At 43.0% G+C, this 23477-nt stretch overlaps 11 non-coding genes across 11 annotated transcripts; all 11 read right to left on the bottom strand.

Annotated features, from left to right (window-relative positions):
• Positions 1-1076: 1076 nt before the first annotated feature.
• On the bottom strand, positions 1077-1148 carry trnae-uuc. The gene has a single exon. It is a non-coding gene; the product is annotated as a tRNA-Glu (tRNA).
• A 370-nt stretch (positions 1149-1518) lies between these two features.
• Positions 1519-1600, bottom strand: trnal-aag. Its single transcript has one exon. It is a non-coding gene; the product is annotated as a tRNA-Leu (tRNA).
• Positions 1601-2610: 1010 nt separating this feature from the next.
• On the bottom strand, positions 2611-2682 carry trnae-uuc. Its single transcript has one exon. It is a non-coding gene; the product is annotated as a tRNA-Glu (tRNA).
• A 370-nt stretch (positions 2683-3052) lies between these two features.
• trnal-aag lies at positions 3053-3134 on the bottom strand. The gene has a single exon. It is a non-coding gene; the product is annotated as a tRNA-Leu (tRNA).
• A 1041-nt stretch (positions 3135-4175) lies between these two features.
• Positions 4176-4247, bottom strand: trnae-uuc. Its single transcript has one exon. It is a non-coding gene; the product is annotated as a tRNA-Glu (tRNA).
• Positions 4248-4617: 370 nt separating this feature from the next.
• On the bottom strand, positions 4618-4699 carry trnal-aag. The gene has a single exon. It is a non-coding gene; the product is annotated as a tRNA-Leu (tRNA).
• A 1010-nt stretch (positions 4700-5709) lies between these two features.
• trnae-uuc lies at positions 5710-5781 on the bottom strand. The gene has a single exon. It is a non-coding gene; the product is annotated as a tRNA-Glu (tRNA).
• Positions 5782-6151: 370 nt separating this feature from the next.
• trnal-aag lies at positions 6152-6233 on the bottom strand. Its single transcript has one exon. It is a non-coding gene; the product is annotated as a tRNA-Leu (tRNA).
• Positions 6234-7274: 1041 nt separating this feature from the next.
• trnae-uuc lies at positions 7275-7346 on the bottom strand. Its single transcript has one exon. It is a non-coding gene; the product is annotated as a tRNA-Glu (tRNA).
• Positions 7347-7716: 370 nt separating this feature from the next.
• trnal-aag lies at positions 7717-7798 on the bottom strand. The gene has a single exon. It is a non-coding gene; the product is annotated as a tRNA-Leu (tRNA).
• Positions 7799-8839: 1041 nt separating this feature from the next.
• trnae-uuc lies at positions 8840-8911 on the bottom strand. The gene has a single exon. It is a non-coding gene; the product is annotated as a tRNA-Glu (tRNA).
• Positions 8912-23477: the final 14566 nt, after the last annotated feature.

The raw sequence follows: 23477 nt of genomic DNA, 5'->3' as shown, positions 1-23477 counted from the left end.
TAATCCAGCACCTTAGACCGCTCGGTCATGCTACCACTACAACTAGCAGCCTCCTAGCCAAGTACTAGACGGTAAAACTTGAAAAGGTGCAGCACAAACTAGAAGCCCAGAACATTCAGCAATGCTCTTAATGTTGTAGGAAAGAAATGGTCTCCTACTTCACTGAGTGTTTTTGGACAGGATGGCATCTGCCTGCCCTGGGTAAGATCCTATTGCAGCAATGAGATTTCAGCCCACACGTGTGAAGAGCCCAAAGCCTTAACCCAGGTCCTTAGACCTCACAACCTAACACCTTACAATGCGGTGGACTTGAAGCACACTTGAGTGGCATGTAGTTACAGCAGGGAAACAGCAAAGCTTGCAAAGGTGTAACACAAACTGGAACGAGTTTCTTCAACTTCATAAACAGTACCTTTGCATAATACCCAAAACTGATTAACAATGGTGATCAGTTTGTTTGCATTGATGAACAATGGGCTGTTGGCTCACTTTCATCATCATTCACATGCAAATTGCCACAACCATTGATCAATGGACAGGATTACCATTCACAGAGAGTTGGGGAATGGCTGCAATCACAGCACTGAAAGATGGTGAAACATGTACCCTTAGTCCTGCTCCCTCCGTTCAAAGATGGCCATTTGCTTTTCACATAAATGGCCTCCTTGACTCCCCGCTCACACTATCCTACCTCCCCGCCCAGAATGTGTACATCCTCATCAGTAGAAGAGCGGCCACTGAACTGTAGGTCTAAACAGACTGCTGAGAACTGGTCTGACCAGCTAGCTGTTTTGTGTCGTGACATGCGCTTAGCCAGGTTTTGGCTGGTTTTCCTGTTTCCTTCATGGCAATCCTAAGGGGAAGAGGGAAAAGTCTGTATTCTGCTCCTGCTTGGAGAGTATTGACTGGAGGTTGCAAATGGGTATGCAGTGCTGCACTAAGAAGCTCCTTGTGATTGCTTTGTTCACTAGCACATTGTCAAAAGTCAACAGGTACCTGCCAATAACCATCCCCATTTATCCCAGTAGAGGAATAACACACGGTACACCTTGGCTTAGGGAAACATTAAAGACATGTTCCCATACCGGGAGTTGAACCCGGGCCGCCTGGGTGAAAACCAGGAATCCTAACCGCTAGACCATATGGGAGTGAGGTGCTTGCACACCACTGTAGTGAAATCAAGGACACTTTTGTAACTCTGCAGTCATGGTGAGTGCAACACAGCACCACCTTAACCACTCCCCCACTGGCTGCAGGTTCTGGTTAAAAGCAGTAACTAGTCAGGGATGACACCATGAGTGAAAACCAACAAATTAACTTGAAAACTGGTGGGAAAATTCTGCAAGTTGTTAAGACTTCAAAGCCCTCCATCAAAAGATTTACTCTTGAGGTGATTCCTGCAAGTTGGACTTGGCATACATGTGGCAACAGAATTTAATCTCCATGCCATGTAGGACTTTCCATTTATTGGCAAGACATGAAACCCAACACCAGGGGAACTTTGCAGCTACATCTGCGTGGCAGCAGTGGGATTCGAACCCACGCCCCCGAAGAGACTGGAGCCTTAATCCAGCACCTTAGACCGCTCGGTCATGCTACCACTACAACTAGCAGCCTCCTAGCCAAGTACTAGACGGTAAAACTTGAAAAGGTGCAGCACAAACTAGAAGCCCAGAACATTCAGCAATGCTCTTAATGTTGTAGGAAAGAAATGGTCTCCTACTTCACTGAGTGTTTTTGGACAGGATGGCATCTGCCTGCCCTGGGTAAGATCCTATTGCAGCAATGAGATTTCAGCCCACACGTGTGAAGAGCCCAAAGCCTTAGCCCAGGTCCTTAGACCTCACAACCTAACACCTTACAATGCGGTGGACTTGAAGCACACTTGAGTGGCATGTAGTTACAGCAGGGAAACAGCAAAGCTTGCAAAGGTGTAACACAAACTGGAACGAGTTTCTTCAACTTCATAAACAGTACCTTTGCATAATACCCAAAACTGATTAACAATGGGCTGTTGGCTCACTTTCATCATCATTCACATGCAAATTGCCACAACCATTGATCAATGGACAGGATTACCATTCACAGAGAGTTGGGGAATGGCTGCAATCACAGCACTGAAAGATGGTGAAACATGTACCCTTAGTCCTGCTCCCTCCGTTCAAAGATGGCCATTTGCTTTTCACATAAATGGCCTCCTTGACTCCCCGCTCACACTATCCTACCTCCCCGCCCAGAATGTGTACATCCTCATCAGTAGAAGAGCGGCCACTGAACTGTAGGTCTAAACAGACTGCTGAGAACTGGCCTGACCAGCTAGCTGTTTTGTGTCGTGACATGCGCTTAGCCAGGTTTTGGCTGGTTTTCCTGTTTCCTTCATGGCAATCCTAAGGGGAAGAGGGAAAAGTCTGTATTCTGCTCCTGCTTGGAGAGTATTGACTGGAGGTTGCAAATGGGTATGCAGTGCTGCACTAAGAAGCTCCTTGTGATTGCTTTGTTCACTAGCACATTGTCAAAAGTCAACAGGTACCTGCCAATAACCACCCCCATTTATCCCAGTAGAGGAATAACACACGGTACACCTTGGCTTAGGGAAACATTAAAGACATGTTCCCATACCGGGAGTTGAACCCGGGCCGCCTGGGTGAAAACCAGGAATCCTAACCGCTAGACCATATGGGAGTGAGGTGCTTGCACACCACTGTAGTGAAATCAAGGACACTTTTGTAACTCTGCAGTCATGGTGAGTGCAACACAGCACCACCTTAACCACTCCCCCACTGGCTGCAGGTTCTGGTTAAAAGCAGTAACTAGTCAGGGATGACACCATGAGTGAAAACCAACAAATTAACTTGAAAACCGGTGGGAAAATTCTGCAAGTTGTTAAGACTTCAAAGCCCTCCATCAAAAGATTTACTCTTGAGGTGATTCCTGCAAGTTGGACTTGGCATACATGTGGCAACAGAATTTAATCTCCATGCCATGTAGGACTTTCCATTTATTGGCAAGACATGAAACCCAACACCAGGGGAACTTTGCAGCTACATCTGCGTGGCAGCAGTGGGATTCGAACCCACGCCCCCGAAGAGACTGGAGCCTTAATCCAGCACCTTAGACCGCTCGGTCATGCTACCACTACAACTAGCAGCCTCCTAGCCAAGTACTAGACGGTAAAACTTGAAAAGGTGCAGCACAAACTAGAAGCCCAGAACATTCAGCAATGCTCTTAATGTTGTAGGAAAGAAATGGTCTCCTACTTCACTGAGTGTTTTTGGACAGGATGGCATCTGCCTGCCCTGGGTAAGATCCTATTGCAGCAATGAGATTTCAGCCCACACGTGTGAAGAGCCCAAAGCCTTAACCCAGGTCCTTAGACCTCACAACCTAACACCTTACAATGCGGTGGACTTGAAGCACACTTGAGTGGCATGTAGTTACAGCAGGGAAACAGCAAAGCTTGCAAAGGTGTAACACAAACTGGAACGAGTTTCTTCAACTTCATAAACAGTACCTTTGCATAATACCCAAAACTGATTAACAATGGTGATCAGTTTGTTTGCATTGATGAACAATGGGCTGTTGGCTCACTTTCATCATCATTCACATGCAAATTGCCACAACCATTGATCAATGGACAGGATTACCATTCACAGAGAGTTGGGGAATGGCTGCAATCACAGCACTGAAAGATGGTGAAACATGTACCCTTAGTCCTGCTCCCTCCGTTCAAAGATGGCCATTTGCTTTTCACATAAATGGCCTCCTTGACTCCCCGCTCACACTATCCTACCTCCCCGCCCAGAATGTGTACATCCTCATCAGTAGAAGAGCGGCCACTGAACTGTAGGTCTAAACAGACTGCTGAGAACTGGTCTGACCAGCTAGCTGTTTTGTGTCGTGACATGCGCTTAGCCAGGTTTTGGCTGGTTTTCCTGTTTCCTTCATGGCAATCCTAAGGGGAAGAGGGAAAAGTCTGTATTCTGCTCCTGCTTGGAGAGTATTGACTGGAGGTTGCAAATGGGTATGCAGTGCTGCACTAAGAAGCTCCTTGTGATTGCTTTGTTCACTAGCACATTGTCAAAAGTCAACAGGTACCTGCCAATAACCATCCCCATTTATCCCAGTAGAGGAATAACACACGGTACACCTTGGCTTAGGGAAACATTAAAGACATGTTCCCATACCGGGAGTTGAACCCGGGCCGCCTGGGTGAAAACCAGGAATCCTAACCGCTAGACCATATGGGAGTGAGGTGCTTGCACACCACTGTAGTGAAATCAAGGACACTTTTGTAACTCTGCAGTCATGGTGAGTGCAACACAGCACCACCTTAACCACTCCCCCACTGGCTGCAGGTTCTGGTTAAAAGCAGTAACTAGTCAGGGATGACACCATGAGTGAAAACCAACAAATTAACTTGAAAACTGGTGGGAAAATTCTGCAAGTTGTTAAGACTTCAAAGCCCTCCATCAAAAGATTTACTCTTGAGGTGATTCCTGCAAGTTGGACTTGGCATACATGTGGCAACAGAATTTAATCTCCATGCCATGTAGGACTTTCCATTTATTGGCAAGACATGAAACCCAACACCAGGGGAACTTTGCAGCTACATCTGCGTGGCAGCAGTGGGATTCGAACCCACGCCCCCGAAGAGACTGGAGCCTTAATCCAGCACCTTAGACCGCTCGGTCATGCTACCACTACAACTAGCAGCCTCCTAGCCAAGTACTAGACGGTAAAACTTGAAAAGGTGCAGCACAAACTAGAAGCCCAGAACATTCAGCAATGCTCTTAATGTTGTAGGAAAGAAATGGTCTCCTACTTCACTGAGTGTTTTTGGACAGGATGGCATCTGCCTGCCCTGGGTAAGATCCTATTGCAGCAATGAGATTTCAGCCCACACGTGTGAAGAGCCCAAAGCCTTAGCCCAGGTCCTTAGACCTCACAACCTAACACCTTACAATGCGGTGGACTTGAAGCACACTTGAGTGGCATGTAGTTACAGCAGGGAAACAGCAAAGCTTGCAAAGGTGTAACACAAACTGGAACGAGTTTCTTCAACTTCATAAACAGTACCTTTGCATAATACCCAAAACTGATTAACAATGGGCTGTTGGCTCACTTTCATCATCATTCACATGCAAATTGCCACAACCATTGATCAATGGACAGGATTACCATTCACAGAGAGTTGGGGAATGGCTGCAATCACAGCACTGAAAGATGGTGAAACATGTACCCTTAGTCCTGCTCCCTCCGTTCAAAGATGGCCATTTGCTTTTCACATAAATGGCCTCCTTGACTCCCCGCTCACACTATCCTACCTCCCCGACCAGAATGTGTACATCCTCATCAGTAGAAGAGCGGCCACTGAACTGTAGGTCTAAACAGACTGCTGAGAACTGGCCTGACCAGCTAGCTGTTTTGTGTCGTGACATGCGCTTAGCCAGGTTTTGGCTGGTTTTCCTGTTTCCTTCATGGCAATCCTAAGGGGAAGAGGGAAAAGTCTGTATTCTGCTCCTGCTTGGAGAGTATTGACTGGAGGTTGCAAATGGGTATGCAGTGCTGCACTAAGAAGCTCCTTGTGATTGCTTTGTTCACTAGCACATTGTCAAAAGTCAACAGGTACCTGCCAATAACCACCCCCATTTATCCCAGTAGAGGAATAACACACGGTACACCTTGGCTTAGGGAAACATTAAAGACATGTTCCCATACCGGGAGTTGAACCCGGGCCGCCTGGGTGAAAACCAGGAATCCTAACCGCTAGACCATATGGGAGTGAGGTGCTTGCACACCACTGTAGTGAAATCAAGGACACTTTTGTAACTCTGCAGTCATGGTGAGTGCAACACAGCACCACCTTAACCACTCCCCCACTGGCTGCAGGTTCTGGTTAAAAGCAGTAACTAGTCAGGGATGACACCATGAGTGAAAACCAACAAATTAACTTGAAAACCGGTGGGAAAATTCTGCAAGTTGTTAAGACTTCAAAGCCCTCCATCAAAAGATTTACTCTTGAGGTGATTCCTGCAAGTTGGACTTGGCATACATGTGGCAACAGAATTTAATCTCCATGCCATGTAGGACTTTCCATTTATTGGCAAGACATGAAACCCAACACCAGGGGAACTTTGCAGCTACATCTGCGTGGCAGCAGTGGGATTCGAACCCACGCCCCCGAAGAGACTGGAGCCTTAATCCAGCACCTTAGACCGCTCGGTCATGCTACCACTACAACTAGCAGCCTCCTAGCCAAGTACTAGACGGTAAAACTTGAAAAGGTGCAGCACAAACTAGAAGCCCAGAACATTCAGCAATGCTCTTAATGTTGTAGGAAAGAAATGGTCTCCTACTTCACTGAGTGTTTTTGGACAGGATGGCATCTGCCTGCCCTGGGTAAGATCCTATTGCAGCAATGAGATTTCAGCCCACACGTGTGAAGAGCCCAAAGCCTTAACCCAGGTCCTTAGACCTCACAACCTAACACCTTACAATGCGGTGGACTTGAAGCACACTTGAGTGGCATGTAGTTACAGCAGGGAAACAGCAAAGCTTGCAAAGGTGTAACACAAACTGGAACGAGTTTCTTCAACTTCATAAACAGTACCTTTGCATAATACCCAAAACTGATTAACAATGGTGATCAGTTTGTTTGCACTGATTAACAATGGGCTGTTGGCTCACTTTCATCATCATTCACATGCAAATTGCCACAACCATTGATCAATGGACAGGATTACCATTCACAGAGAGTTGGGGAATGGCTGCAATCACAGCACTGAAAGATGGTGAAACATGTACCCTTAGTCCTGCTCCCTCCGTTCAAAGATGGCCATTTGCTTTTCACATAAATGGCCTCCTTGACTCCCCGCTCACACTATCCTACCTCCCCGCCCAGAATGTGTACATCCTCATCAGTAGAAGAGCGGCCACTGAACTGTAGGTCTAAACAGACTGCTGAGAACTGGTCTGACCAGCTAGCTGTTTTGTGTCGTGACATGCGCTTAGCCAGGTTTTGGCTGGTTTTCCTGTTTCCTTCATGGCAATCCTAAGGGGAAGAGGGAAAAGTCTGTATTCTGCTCCTGCTTGGAGAGTATTGACTGGAGGTTGCAAATGGGTATGCAGTGCTGCACTAAGAAGCTCCTTGTGATTGCTTTGTTCACTAGCACATTGTCAAAAGTCAACAGGTACCTGCCAATAACCATCCCCATTTATCCCAGTAGAGGAATAACACACGGTACACCTTGGCTTAGGGAAACATTAAAGACATGTTCCCATACCGGGAGTTGAACCCGGGCCGCCTGGGTGAAAACCAGGAATCCTAACCGCTAGACCATATGGGAGTGAGGTGCTTGCACACCACTGTAGTGAAATCAAGGACACTTTTGTAACTCTGCAGTCATGGTGAGTGCAACACAGCACCACCTTAACCACTCCCCCACTGGCTGCAGGTTCTGGTTAAAAGCAGTAACTAGTCAGGGATGACACCATGAGTGAAAACCAACAAATTAACTTGAAAACTGGTGGGAAAATTCTGCAAGTTGTTAAGACTTCAAAGCCCTCCATCAAAAGATTTACTCTTGAGGTGATTCCTGCAAGTTGGACTTGGCATACATGTGGCAACAGAATTTAATCTCCATGCCATGTAGGACTTTCCATTTATTGGCAAGACATGAAACCCAACACCAGGGGAACTTTGCAGCTACATCTGCGTGGCAGCAGTGGGATTCGAACCCACGCCCCCGAAGAGACTGGAGCCTTAATCCAGCACCTTAGACCGCTCGGTCATGCTACCACTACAACTAGCAGCCTCCTAGCCAAGTACTAGACGGTAAAACTTGAAAAGGTGCAGCACAAACTAGAAGCCCAGAACATTCAGCAATGCTCTTAATGTTGTAGGAAAGAAATGGTCTCCTACTTCACTGAGTGTTTTTGGACAGGATGGCATCTGCCTGCCCTGGGTAAGATCCTATTGCAGCAATGAGATTTCAGCCCACACGTGTGAAGAGCCCAAAGCCTTAACCCAGGTCCTTAGACCTCACAACCTAACACCTTACAATGCGGTGGACTTGAAGCACACTTGAGTGGCATGTAGTTACAGCAGGGAAACAGCAAAGCTTGCAAAGGTGTAACACAAACTGGAACGAGTTTCTTCAACTTCATAAACAGTACCTTTGCATAATACCCAAAACTGATTAACAATGGTGATCAGTTTGTTTGCACTGATTAACAATGGGCTGTTGGCTCACTTTCATCATCATTCACATGCAAATTGCCACAACCATTGATCAATGGACAGGATTACCATTCACAGAGAGTTGGGGAATGGCTGCAATCACAGCACTGAAAGATGGTGAAACATGTACCCTTAGTCCTGCTCCCTCCGTTCAAAGATGGCCATTTGCTTTTCACATAAATGGCCTCCTTGACTCCCCGCTCACACTATCCTACCTCCCCGCCCAGAATGTGTACATCCTCATCAGTAGAAGAGCGGCCACTGAACTGTAGGTCTAAACAGACTGCTGAGAACTGGTCTGACCAGCTAGCTGTTTTGTGTCGTGACATGCGCTTAGCCAGGTTTTGGCTGGTTTTCCTGTTTCCTTCATGGCAATCCTAAGGGGAAGAGGGAAAAGTCTGTATTCTGCTCCTGCTTGGAGAGTATTGACTGGAGGTTGCAAATGGGTATGCAGTGCTGCACTAAGAAGCTCCTTGTGATTGCTTTGTTCACTAGCACATTGTCAAAAGTCAACAGGTACCTGCCAATAACCATCCCCATTTATCCCAGTAGAGGAATAACACACGGTACACCTTGGCTTAGGGAAACATTAAAGACATGTTCCCATACCGGGAGTTGAACCCGGGCCGCCTGGGTGAAAACCAGGAATCCTAACCGCTAGACCATATGGGAGTGAGGTGCTTGCACACCACTGTAGTGAAATCAAGGACACTTTTGTAACTCTGCAGTCATGGTGAGTGTTGTAGGAATGTTGTAGGAAAGAAATGGCCTAGAAATACTTCACTTAGTGTTTTTGAGCGACAACCAACAAATTTACTTGAAAACTGGTGGAAAATCCTGCAAGTTGTTAAGAATTCAAAGCCCACCATCAGAAGATTTACTCTTGATGAGATTCCTGCAAGAATCTTTGAGCAGGATGGCATCTGCCTGCCAATATACGTCCATTTTCCCAAAAAACTACACAGGCTGCCTTCTGTGGTCAATGTAAATGTCACAGTAACCTTTTGTTGGTCTACAGCTAACCAAGCTTTGGTTTCTTTACAGTGCATGAAAATTAAACATTAAAAAAGCAAAAGCAAAAATAGAAAGCTACATCTATGACAGGTCTCAAACTTCCAGTTAATATTCATGTCAGATTGACCAGTACTGAATGAGGTAACTACTGCCTGCATGTAGGCGGAGAAGAACATCTACTGGTAATATAGACTGATGACCCCTATGTAACAGACTGATTGAAAAACAGCGTTAATGCCACCCATATGCAACACCAAACTGAAAACAAAGCAAAAGCAGGCTCGGTATGACTCATGAATGACACCAAACACAAATGTGGAGACCATAAAGAATGAGGTGCTAACAGAGGAAATAGCAGGTCTGTGTGATGTTTACACACACACACACACACACACACACACACACACACACACACACACACACACACACACAGCATCATGGTTGCCAGGCAGTGGGCTGGTAGCAGGAGGCAGGAGGATGGCACACACACACACACACACACACACACACACACACACACACACACACACACACACACACTTGTTAGGGTGTCCGGGTCCATGTGTTCAGATTCGGAACTGTGTGTTCTGCTGCTTTATCCCGTCTAAAGCTCAGCATCCTCTCCACAACACCCTGCCAATAAAAACGCCCCTGACAGCGCCGAAAGCAGCCAGGTTTCATCTCCTCTCTCCTCCTCGACTCTTTAATCAGACAACCAAAAACTAAACTACCAAAGTTTTTAACTAAGTTTGAGGACCGTTGAGAACTGACTTCTGCTTTCAAATAAATAAAGCTCCCTGTCACTCATTGTTCGAGCAAATTCATGATCATGATTGATATCCAATCCAATCCAATTTTATTTATAAAGTACTTTTAAAATACCCAGCACAGGACCGAAGTGCTGTACAGAAAATAAGTTAAAAGAACAATAGAATAACAGAAAACAGCAAAAAATAAATAAATAAAACACATAATGCATAAAATTAAAACAGCCCTATATTAAAAGAAAAACAAGATAAAACAGCATTGAATCAGCTAAAAACAACTAAAATTAAAGCTGCAAGCAGCGTTATGAGGGCCCTCGCACCCCCAGCGTCGAGCCACGCCCAACACCTAAAACCAGCACCTCCGATCTGATGTCACATTGATGGAATTCATGCATTTAACCACCAGCTAACATTTCATCTCATTCAATCATCATTATAGTCGTCCCACTAGGTGGCGCTCTAACCATTACTGACAAATGGCATAACAAACATTTCCGAGCTCGAGTCTCATCACGCCTGCGACCTTTGGGAGAGATTGGACATTTTGATTTTGAGTGACAGCAGATTACTGCTTTTTGGCGAGTGATTGAAACTCCACGTGCCGCCATGACCACCCCGTTTCCCTGAATGTAAAAAGCTTCGCAATTTAACATCACAAAGGTCTTTAGATTCCACACACTGGAGATTGGTCAATATGATGAAATCCCTTGGAGGAGTTCGTCAAAGAACGGTGCCTGAAAAGAGGGAAAATGTCGCCAAAATTACACATTAATTTTAAAATGGCTGACTTCCTGTTGGATTTGGGATATTGCTCCAAGAGACTTTTTTGTACATCTTGATATCTCCTATAAGCTTACCAGGTTTCAGACTCATAGATGAAACACAGAGCAGGGGCTGATGTTTTGAAATATTGTAGGGGGCGCTGTGGAGCCATTTTGCGCTATTCAATGAAAATGATCACATGACAACAAAGCCTTCACATTGGAGGTGTGTGCCAAATTTCAAGCCTCTATAAACTTTCCAAGCCCCTCAAAAGCCACTTCATCTTTCATGGTGAACCGCGTTGCCACCAGGGTGCGCCGTTCAGTTTAAAGTCACAATTTTTGCACTGAAGCATCACGAGGGACTGATGGTGATATTCACCGCTTTTGAGGTGGCCACAATGAACCTGTGAAAATCAGTACAACAAAATTAAAGCCATGACATTTCCTGTTGCCACTAGGTGGCGCTGTCCGTATTCCCGACAATGGGCACATCAATCTGTTCAGGGCGGGTCTGACATCATGCCTGTAAAGTCTGGTACTGATCAGACTGGATTTCATTGAGTTATACTAATTTGTTTCTTCATGGCGTGACATCAAAGTTCGCCATGCTGCTGGGGTCACACCCTTTCGCGAAAACTCACAGTTTTCACTGTAACCCAAGACCAACTCCTTAAGGCTTTCCTGGAGAAATTTGAGGCTGCAGATGTCACCCATCACAATACTGTACCCCAAAGTGTAAAACATGACATTTCCTGTTCCCACTAGGTGGCGCTGTCCCTGTCAAATATGGCAGTTGAAATATGTTCAGGGGTGGAGCCTTATCATATGTGTGCTCTTTGGTCCAGATCGGACAATGTATGACAGAATGAGAGGCAATAAGATTTTCATGGCGAGTCATCGAAATTCGCCATGGCGCCACGCGTCACCGTATTGTGAAAACTCAAAAGCTCCGCAATTTAACATGGCCCAGGTGTGTAGTTGACACTGACCAAATATGAAGCTTATACAACCAAATCCCAAGGAGGAGTTCGAAAAAGTTCGAGGCATGGAAATGGCAAAATTAGAGCCAAAATGTCACCTTCACGTCCAAATGGCGGACTTCCTGTTGGGTTTGCGTCAATGGGCCCACAGACTTTTTTGTTCGTCTTGGCATGGTACAGATGTGTGCCAAATTTCATACATGTAGCTCAAACGATGTGGTCGTAGGGCTGCATTTAACAAGGCATAGGTGGCGCTCTAGAGCCATTTCCCAGTGCTCATATGTAAAACCATTAAAATACAAAATTTTTCACCAGACCTGGCATGTGTGCAAAATTTCACGAGTTTTTGAGCATGTTTAGGCCCTCAAAAAGGCCCTTGTTTTTGCCTGAACAATAATAAGAAGAAGAAACGGAGCAGATACAATACTCTCGGTGCTCGGGCCCTAATAAAAATAAAAAATAAAACCAACATCTCACGTGGTGTTAAAGGCCAGGGTAAAGAGGTGGGCTTTCAAGAGTGACTTAAAAACAGGTAAAGAAGTGGCTTGTCTAATCTCTAAAGGAGCTCGTTCCACGTTCCACAGATATAGCATATCAAATAATCCTCCACGACCAAGAAGTGTTAAAAGTAATCACCTTTTGTTGTGCCTACTGGGATTTTTTTTTTCAGTTCAATTCAATTTTAATTATATAGCAAAAAAAGAAAAGACCCTACAATATAGTACAAAAAAAACAGAGAATGACATTTCAAGTTTTTTTTTTTAAGTGACTCTTCAAAGATTGTACTTTTTTAATCCGTCTGTAAGAACTGAGGCCTAAAGGCTGCCTATGAGCTAAAAACAAGATTGACAAAATAACAAATGACAAATTGCAAAGTAAAATTCTCCACCCGGATGTCTACGTGCATGCCAGTCCTCAACTGTTCAAACAAATCTGTTCATGGAGTTGAACAGATTTGCCTGTGTTAGATTACAACATTTAAGTGCAATATCATTAAGCTACTTAAAAGAACGTCTCATCTACATTACAGAAAATTGCCTTTTTCAGGTTTACCATCACTGTGTAGCACCAGACAGTGGACACGACAATAAAACTCGCCTTACCGCCTCACCTGAATCTGTCATGTCAACAGTCATGACTGTCATTTTTCCTGAGAAACTAACTAATAATATGGTAGAGACAAGCACGCTGAAGAGTCAACTGGAAAACAAACAGTGTTTCCCATGGCTCAGGTAGAGTAAAATTAGGATGGCAGCTTTCTTTCAACAAGGAAAAATTACTGGTTTCCCAGTGGCTACATTGGATTTTTTTGTTTTGTTTTGTTTTTTTTCTGTTGGAGACATATTGCTAATAGTTATGGCTACCAACAACATCTGATCACCCAAATGTTGAGCATACAACACCCTGGTGAGAGGCCACCTTTCTCTGGTGGTTATATTCTTATGTATATACAAGGTTGCCAAACACCTACATCATTTTGCAGTTAAATTGCTGTCATGCAGCAACCATGTCACCGTTTGTGGAGGATTTTCTGTTTCAAATCTGAGGTTCTGGCTAGACTTTGCGACTGTAGCATTAGTGAAACATCAAAGGACCCTCTGTTAAACTTTGTGATAAGGTGATGAAGGCAAGCCATAAGCTAACGGGGCTCTATTCAAATCAGAAAAACCAAAGAAGAAGAATCAAAACAATAGAGGCAAAAAAGTGCAAGCGTCATGCTAGAACCACATAATACTGATAATACTATCCAAAAATCAAGCACATATCTTTTGGTGTGTCACAATGTGTTTAAATCGCGGGGTCTAAAGAGAATCTTGCAGTCATCCTGAAGTTCTCCCTTCATGAAGGATATAATGTTCACTTTTTGGTCTCTTATGGGACTTGTTGAATCATACTACCTCATCTGTTTCTATCTGTCCATTACATTTATATCCGATGAAGAGAGGCCAAATATAGGAACCATTCTTCTCAGAAAAAAATCAGTTTGACTTCTCTTCCTTTCCTGAATATGGTTTGGATATCTCCCTCCTCAACAGTGAAGTAATTTCTTCTGATTTTTTTCTTTCTCTCTCTTTCTCTCTCCCATTCTCAAATACACCACACACAAACCACCACACACAACAACCACAAAAACAAACCCACACACACCACACACACACACACACACACACACACACACACTCATCTGGAAGTGATTGTATCCACCATTACAGCATGCCTTGGCTGACTTTACACGTGTTGGTGTTGACAGCCAGCCCTTTGTCCATGATAGAGAGACAAGCTCTGGAGAGACACGCACTGATAAAAAAAAACACCTCGTACTGCAAACACATGAAGCCTCTGTCATCTATCCTATACGCAGGACTGCATTAGAAAAAATACTCCAAACATGCAGAAACACTGATGGATTGAGGTTTGGGGTTTTTTCTCGTTTTTTATAGACATGCCTGTGCATGTTTCAGGGAATTCAATGATTTAATGCATGGAGTCATGTCTGAATCGCTTCCATAACAAACCACAGGATCAATGTAAGTATTATAAAAGCTCAACTATCTAAACCAATTCCTTCCATGTTATCAAATAATTTGTCCTTTAAAGTAAAGTGTCTACTTAAGGGAGAACCTTCAAAGAAATATATACAATGACAGAAGGTCTTACAAAGGTATAAACCTGCAGGAAAACTCCAGTTCTCCTCAGTTGAAAGACATCTCTGATGAGTTTCACATGACTGTCTGCCAGTCCAGCCCATGGTTTTATTGTTTTGCTCACTCTAACTAGCTTAACAAAGCTACTCCTAAGACTACTGCACAAAATGCTAAATGGGTAAAGAGTTACTTAATTGTAGATGTTATAAAAGACACATTCTGAAGAATCCTGAGCACAAATCTGTGAGAATCTTGACATGACAAATAAGATGCATATATAGTCATTTCACAGGGCCCCCTGACTGCTTCAATAGGAATTAAGATGGTAACTCACACCCAGAACCTGAAATGCACTTGACTTATTATTCGTCATTAAGTGCAACCAACTCTGTAAAAGCAGAAGTATTGGCATTTTTAGGCCTGGAGCATTCAGGTGTGTGTTAACACAATGCCACAATCTTCCCAGAAGTGGACATCAGAGCAAAACATCTCCCCAAAATCAGACCTGCAGGAGAAACTGTAAAAAATCCAAGAGCTACATCTCAGACACAACAGGTTTCAGTTAGCATCTTAAATGTTAAAGTTCATGACCACAAAATTAAAAAAACACTGAACAAGTGAGGTGTGTTTGGAAGGGTTGCCAGAAGAAAGTCTGTTCTCTCTAAAAGAATAACATCTCAGCACAGCTTAAGTTTACAAAGCTGCATTCGAACTTCTGGAATAATGTGCTTTGAAAAGAGGAGACCAAAGCGGACCAAAGTATTGTAGAGTCAAATGTGAGGCCATCTGCCTGACAGCTTAATCGGCCATGCAACAGAACAATGTTGAGCAGAGCAGCAAATCTACAAATGAATGGCTGCAAAATCGAAGTGTCAATGTGCTGCAGTGGTCCAGTCAAAGTCCAGAATGTCTGCAAACCTCAAAGAACTGCAGCAATGTTTTAAAAAAGAAGAGTTGGCCAAAATTCCTCTACAACGATGTGAGAGACTGATAAAGTCAACAGGAAACCATTACTTCAAGCTTTTGCTGATAAAGATGCCTCTACGAGCTAATGACTCATGGACTGCACTTAGTCTTACACGATTATATCTACTCTAGCCGAAAGAAGCAAATCATTATTTTTTATAAGATTGAAACTCTGTAAAATATCTATCCAATCAAGTTGTTGCAGTAATGAATCCACAGTGGCATAAATTGTGCCCCAAGATGACTAGTGAGTGCAATGTTGTGCCTGGAAGGACTTTAAGCAACCCAAGCAGAACTTTAAGTTTCTACTTCTGGTAGAGAGGTCTCAAAGAAAAACATTTAGGTATTAATCATTTAGTCCTGTAATTATTAGTTAGTAATGGAAGCAATGCTTACTAGGATTGGTTAATTAGATAAATACATTGGCTGTTTCCATCATTTGTGGGGGTAGTTTTTGAATCTTCTTTTCATTTGGTAATCACATGGTTTGCTTCCTTCAGAATTCAACCCTGTGCAAAATTAAATGCAATCTAGCAGACACTGACAATTGGATTGGGGCCATATTACGAACCTTGTGACAGCAATGATGTACTTCTTTATAAGAAAAGCTGAGGCTACATAGCAATCAACCAGCTTTTAGCAGTTGTTGTCTGGTTAATTGGTGCTGAAAACTGTCATTTCACAAACTATATCTAGCAACTAGATATAATAGAAACAGAATAATCCAAAATAGCATTTGAAGTCATCCATGAGTTTCTCCATGACTGCATTCAGTGAAAAGGAGTGTGTAGGAAATACCAAACCTGACCTGGCAAACCTCTGCAACTACCTTGTTAATCATCAGCTGCTGGAGTCACACTGGTCAGCTGAAACGTTTTAATATAAAACCAACCCTCATGCCTCATTCTGGATGCATCATCATGCAATGTTACAGTCACATCCCCTCGCCTGGATTTACATTTTACTAGCAGTGCATCATCCGTGGTGTATTCAGTTTAGCTTACTGTGCTTACATACCGCTGCCATCGTGCAGCCTGCATCTGCTCTTTGAACAATATGCTTCCACTGAGGCACACTCTGTAAACAAGCACTACCTGATAGGAATCTACCGTATAGGAGACAGAGTAAACACCGTCCCGAGGCTTCGTCCTCAGGTCATACTGAGGAAACAGAGGAGAGAGGAGTAGAGGTGATTGGAAAGAAGAAATGTGGAAAATCTCGCTGGACTCAGAGTGCTGTTCTGCACATGTACAGTATTTCATCACAGGGCCTCTTCCTGCATTATATCACTGCTGTTACCCAATCGCCTGCACTCCAGTGGCGTTTGTTATTTCTTACAGTGTGGGGAAATTTGGGGATCACTGGGACAATTCCTCTCTGGTTCTCTTTTTCTGCAGGAAAATTTACACTTTTACCGTTTAATTACAGGAGAATAAACTCCAAACCAAATCATGAAAGTTAGGAAAAGCTCTGATTAATAAAATACTATCTTAGGGAAACTGTACTTTGACTATTGGGTCAGAAGACAGATTACAAGCCCTAACCGTTGAGGGGTAAGATTAGAACAGCAGTATATGACTACCACTTCATTTACCAAACAGAGATGGAAAGCAGTAAAATGCTCATGTGAGAACTTTATCTAAGCTGATATCCACGTGGATAAAGTTGTTAGTGAAACTTGTCTGATGATGTCACTAACAACTCATGAGAGATTTGAATATATATACAGTTCTTAATCCAAATGTATTATTTTATCTTTTGTGATGACAAAGCTATTCCTCAGGATGCTGAACTACTCACTTTATGTACATTTTTACTTTGCATATATTATGTCATTGTTTTACAGCTATAACATATGCGCTGATATGATGCAGAATTCAGAAAGCAGAACTGCAGAATCTGTGTCCATCTTTCAGATACAGTGTGTGCTTTTGGCACAAATAAAGCTCTTAAAACATTCTCAACGCAATAAAGAAATGATACATAAAATGAAATAACTTTGGTTTGCATTTTTAAAAAGTGCTAAAAACTTGTTTTCTTAGCCACTTGGGGGCAAAGGAAAAAATAGTGAACCCAGTTTTAAAACCAATAATTTTTTAAACAAGCAGCCACTGCGTAACATTTAGATGTTAATTTCTTTTCACGCTACACAAGGAAATATATGCTGTAACTCTGTAGCTGCCAGCCAGTCTCTAACTGTGCCATTAAATGCTGAGCAGATACCGCAAAGTGGGTTTTTAGGGCTTTAATTTTGAAAAGCAAAGCTACCTGATGGAGCTAAAAACAATGCTAGTTCATGTTTAACATTGTCAGTTAGTTAATGCTTTGCTGCTATAAAAATACAGATCAAATTTTTTTCTGGCACAACCCACCTAAGAAGCCAAAAAAGGATCAACATTTTCTTTTATCAGTTATTAGCAATAAAAGAGTCAAAATGAATTTTACTTGTTTTCCTTTAACAGTCCTTCGTACACATTAGTTTCACTTCATATTTTCACCTGGTTGTCCACACCACACCTGCAGTTGCTCCATATCCCACCAGAGGGGAATACCCACTGGTAAAGGAGAACTTTCCTTGAGCATTCTCCACTAAAAGTGCTTCAAGTTCTGGCAAATACGAGGCTGAAAATACATGCAAAACATTTAGGCACTAATATCAGGGCCAATTTAAATGAGCTGCAGGGTGTTTACAACAAAATCAGACTCAAACATTACTCAGTTTTCTGAGTAAGTGACACATATTTGTTTTTACAAAATTAGATGTTTGACTGCAGGGCATAGTTTCAAAGACTTTTCTTCACAAAAACAGTGACAAATGAAATATCAAATGAAGAAAAATGACAGAAATGTCTGTGTTTTTCCTCGTCTTGATCCTCCCATCCTTCCTGGATTTCCCTCCTCCTTTCTTTCTTTTCCTCTCTCTTCACTTTGTGCCTTTTCCTCGACCCATTTAATCTTTTTTTCTACTTTGCCTCTGATTTTTATCCATTTCTCTCATGCCTGCTCAAGCTGTTCACCTCTGTGTGTGTCTGTGTGTCTACACATTGACAAATTGCTGCTGATATTAGAGAAAGACACACTACATGTAGTTCACAGCATGAGGTATCAGCACAAAAGACTACAGCACACACATGCACACAGGATACACTGGCTGTTTGAAGCCTATACGAGCTCTAGCAGAGGGCGCAAAATGTAAAAGTTTTGTTCCTTTTGGGTATGCATTTGTTTGTTTTATTGGTAGAACATTAAGTCCCTTTATTTAACAATAAATGTGTGTGTTTGTTTTGCTGTTGTTGTGGGGACATTATCAGGAAATGTCGATATAAATCATTAAAGTTTACACTGGGGAAGGTTTAAGGTGCATAATTATAAGACAATGTCCTCTGAAGTGTCTGATGTGTGTGTGCGGGCGTGTGTGTGTGTGTGTGTGTGTTCCTGTTGAGCTATCTTCGTGAGGACCGAAATCTGCATTCTACTGTACTTGTGAGAACCAACAGTCACTTGTGAGGCTCAAAATGTGGTTTTAGTGTCAGGGTTACAATTAGGTTATGGTTAGGTTTAGGGTAAGGGTTAGGGGTAGGGGTAGGCATTCATTTTTAATAGGTTAGGCGTATAGGGCAACAAATAATGGTAAAGGAGACGAGCTTAGGTCCGAAAGACATACTGTACACTATGAAACGGTCACTACACTAAGATAGAAAAGCTGTAATGCACGGTCGACCCTGGCATACCTGTGTGGTCGTGTGTAGTAAGTGTGTAGCTGTGTTGTGATGTGGTGTGTGTCGATGATGTGTCGTGTGTGTGAAGAGAGAGAGACTGGCTCACGAAATTAGCCGTGAAAGAATCCAACCGAATCAATCCAAAGAGAGACAGAGACGAGAGTAGACCGAGATGACGAAGGAGACCCAAGAGAGAGAGAAAGGGCCAGGCTCTTCGCAGCCAAGACAGGAAGTTTTTAGTAGTGCTTCCTTCTCTGCAACTCACGTATCCTGAAACCACAGGCCTCGCTTTCATTAAACTGCAGGTCACAACACGACAGACACAACTCTTCCAACCACACACACGACACACCACTGACTACACACACACACACACACACACACACACACACACTGTGGGTAATTAACAGGCACTCCTTCCACAAAAGTATCTATCCGATTGTTAAGTGATGACGCGACGAATCCTACTTCCGGGCCTAAAGTAGTCTGCGTTTAATATGGCTTTTGTGTTGTTAACATGTTTAATGTTTTGTATTTTCTTCTATTTGATCTCAAAAAGCTCCTAAAACAGTCAGTGATCCCTGTTGACCTCCCTCGGCTTTTATTACCGCTAATCATTTATTTAAGCTCAGTTTTTAAAACCTTAGGATGTAACTACAGCCCAGCCCATGCAGCAGTATATGAATGACTAACCTCGTATTGTGGATGGATTATCTCAGTTGTTCTCCTGGCTGAAGTTTGGTCCTTTTACAGCATCCTGCCATGCGATTACATTTGTTCCTGACCACCGAGAACACTCACGTTAACTTTTATCGAGTGGAAAAAAAGTTAGCTTGTTTATATTATGCTAACATAGCTGTGTCGCTAGCGGTCACGTAGCACATCATTATATACCAGCTAGCCCAACTTCAGTAACCCTACAAACGTCACTGCTGTTTAGTTTTCTGTCTTCATTTATGCTGGAAGTGATAACAGAGCTGTACATTTTAATTTGTTTCCAAAACCCCGCAGTCAGGACATGCTATATTGTATTTAGATAGAAGCTAGCGAGCTAACTTCCTGCTAACTTCTAACTCCGTTAAATGTCATAAATTCCGTTTTCATGGATGCCTGGATGTTAAACTCAATTGTTACACCTGGTAGAGCAGAACGCTGATCATTTTATTAAAGATGAAAGACTTTAGACAGTTTTTCAACTCTCAGTAATGCCATAGTGATCGTTTGATATATGGACCTGCAGCGGAGTTTAGGCCCAGACACGGCTAGTGACGTCAGACTGAACAACCGGATAGGTAGCTTGTGCCCCACCTCATCCTAACTTTTATAATGTAGCTCTCTCTCACACATTAAAACTGAGCAGTCACACAAAGCCTTGCAAGAAAACACCCATACTCATGCTTTCAGAGTGAGTCAAAAACACAAAAATCATCTACTAGGATGACAGTAGTGTAACTGAGTAGGGCTGCACGATTAATCGTTAGAAAATCGCGATCTCGATTCATACTTATGTGCGATCTCATTTCCAAATGACAACGATTTAAAAAAAAAAAAAAAAAACGACGACGATTGTACCGCATTTTGATCCGGGACGTAATCTGCATGAAAACAAGCGCTCACTCTTCCTGCTCAACAAATGACAAGGGCGGAGCCTTATACCACGTGATACAGAAGCTGTGCCGTGTGATGCTAAAATTAGCAGGGAAAAAACAACGGAGAGCACGTCAGGGATGACGAGAAAGTGACAGGAGAAAATCCGTCCCGGTCAACCACCCAAACATCAATAACGGGAACCTTATACAGCGCTTCCCTATACACGTCGAACTCCCGCAGGCACAAAGAAATTACGGAGGCTATCACTTATCACCTGACCAAAGATATGGCTCCCATCAACACTGTGCAAAACGAGGGATTTAGGAAAATGATCAACACCCTAGACAAACGCTACACAGTGCCGTCCCGCAACTATTTTTCTATTGTTGCACTACCTGCTCTATACACGCAGCGTCGAGCAACGGTGGAGACGGAATTTCAAGCAGTACAACATTTTGCGGCAACAACAAAACGTGAGACATTTGTTGTTTTTATGTTTATTTATTGTTTTTATGTTCAGTCTCAACTGTTACGAAGTTGATGTGCAGTTAATAAGTGCGGGTCTGGAATGAGACCAAACTGTCTTCATATAAAGAAATTGGTTAGAGTGTTCAGGAACAACCCAAGAAGCACCATGGCTAAAGCCACACCAGCACCACTGTCCACGGTGAAGGAAGTTTGTCCATCACCATGAAAGAAGCCGGAAAATCGAAAGACCAAAGAATTTACCCTAAGACAGTTTACGTCTGTGTTTGGTTAATGTCTACATGTTTCTTCAACCTTAATTTAACCAGGAACTGAAAATCCTGAGATTAAGAATGACGTTTTTGCTTGGGTGTCCTGGGAAGAACAGGCAATTTCCAAGCAGAATAGTCTTACCCAGGTTTGAACCCAGGACCCGTCTGCAGTGAGGCAGCAATGTCAAACACTGATCCACCATGCTGTTTATACATGAAAACATCTCATTAAAAGTATATACATGTCGACATTTTGAAGTTATTGTTTGTGAATTCCAAAAAATTTAACTTTTAAATGATGCACTCCCAAAAAAAACATGATCAGCTTTGGTTTAAAGTTTGTTTATGTTTGCAGCTCTGAAACTGCTAGTTTTCTGTGACATTATATAATACACCATTTTGATGAATAATTCCACCTAGTGTATGAGAATGTGCAAATGAGATTTGCCTCTGGAAATTTGGCAGATCCAAATACTGATTTCAACTAAAAACAAAAATAAGATTTTTTTTTTTTAAATAAAAATTTGGAGTGGTGGCGGGAAGTTTTTCAGTCCTGCTACCGCTGCCCTCTGAATCACCAGCTGTAGGAAGAGAGATGGTGGGGGAGGATGAGGAGAAGTGAATGTTTTGGCTCAAGGAAAGAGTTCACGAACTGTAGATATGATTAAAAAAACTGTGGGATTACAAAACACCTCCATATCCAAAGCCGCGAAGTCTAAAATCAAACGTTGACCATAGCTAAAAACAGGTTTTAGGATTATTTTTGTCTCCTGTCACAGAGGAGAGTTGGAAGATGGAAAAAGAAGAGAAAAATGTGAGAAAGGAGGGGAAGGGGATGAGATGCAGGGATACTAAGTCATGAGGGCGACATCCACCCATGGGAACGAGATAGAAGGGGGGAGGGAAAGTCTTTTAAATCATTTCCTTCCCATTGGCTCTTTGATTAAGATGATTTAGGTTCAAATAGAGGAGCAAAACAATTTCTGTGTTCTCTACATGCTGAATGATATGAACAAAATTAAAATGTCCCTTTTGTTCAGATAAGCCATCGTTTACTTGATGTTAGCATTTTCCCAGTATAATTGTCTCTACCTTAAATATAAAGCATCTTGAGGCATAGTTTCTGGTGTAATGTTGCTTTCGTTAAAGTATTTTCTAATAAATTTCTACACTTTTATGTGCTTTAGATAATAAAAACCTGCAAAAGTGGATGAATCTTTCACATATTGGTGCAGCAATTAGCAAGAACAAAAGAAAGCACCACAGTGATCTCCTGAGGCCACACCCCTATTCAGTGATGTCACAGCAGGTGCTTTGCCTTTAGCACCTCAGGGATAACACCTGCTGTGAGCTCAGGAACTAGGAATTGTCCACAAGCGGATTAAAATGTGCTTTTCATGCAAACGTCTAACACGACTGGGACTGTGAGGCAGAGCAGGGAACATTTTGTTACAAGAAACTCAAAAAAAAAAAAAATCAGTGCGAGGTCAAAGAAGGAATGTGGTTTCCCACATAGTATAAAGCTGGAAACAGGCACAAAAAGAAAACACCAAACTTTGGTTCCCATTCACATACTTGGGATACTCCTGCCCCACTTTGGGTCAACAGCAGCCAACAAAAAATGGCAGGAAATGAGCCCAGTATGAAAAAGGCTGAAGAGGAGGTGTTTCAGAGGGCAAACTCCTCAAGTTTAGGCCCTTCTGAGTGACAACTTCCAGTGGAAAGTGGACACACACACATGTACACACACATTTCTCCCGCTATCACGCTTTCCAAAGCGACGACTGACATCTTCTTCCTCTCTGTATCAGTGCGACTCCTCCCCTCCTCTCCGGGCGCAGGAAGCCAGCTCCGATTCCCTCCAGTGTTTCACAGTGCAGAGATCTTGGAAGCGGCTCAGGAGATCCGACTCCTGTACAAAGTCTACACTGGGTGGAAAAAATCCCCTCATCCAGGCTGGAAACATGTGTTTTACTGTGTGTGCAACTCCACTTTTTTTGGCAGGTGGAGAGGGGGGGATTGTCAGTGGTTGTTATTGGAGAAAAAGCACAGATCC

This window comes from Haplochromis burtoni, unplaced genomic scaffold (assembly GCF_018398535.1).
Source record: "Haplochromis burtoni strain Fernald_Lab_line unplaced genomic scaffold, NCSU_Asbu1 Contig_898, whole genome shotgun sequence".
In the NCBI taxonomy this organism is placed as follows: Eukaryota; Metazoa; Chordata; class Actinopteri; order Cichliformes; family Cichlidae; genus Haplochromis; species Haplochromis burtoni.
The sequence above is the reverse complement of the archived record's forward strand: the minus strand, read 5'-3'. Positions and strand labels throughout refer to the sequence as shown.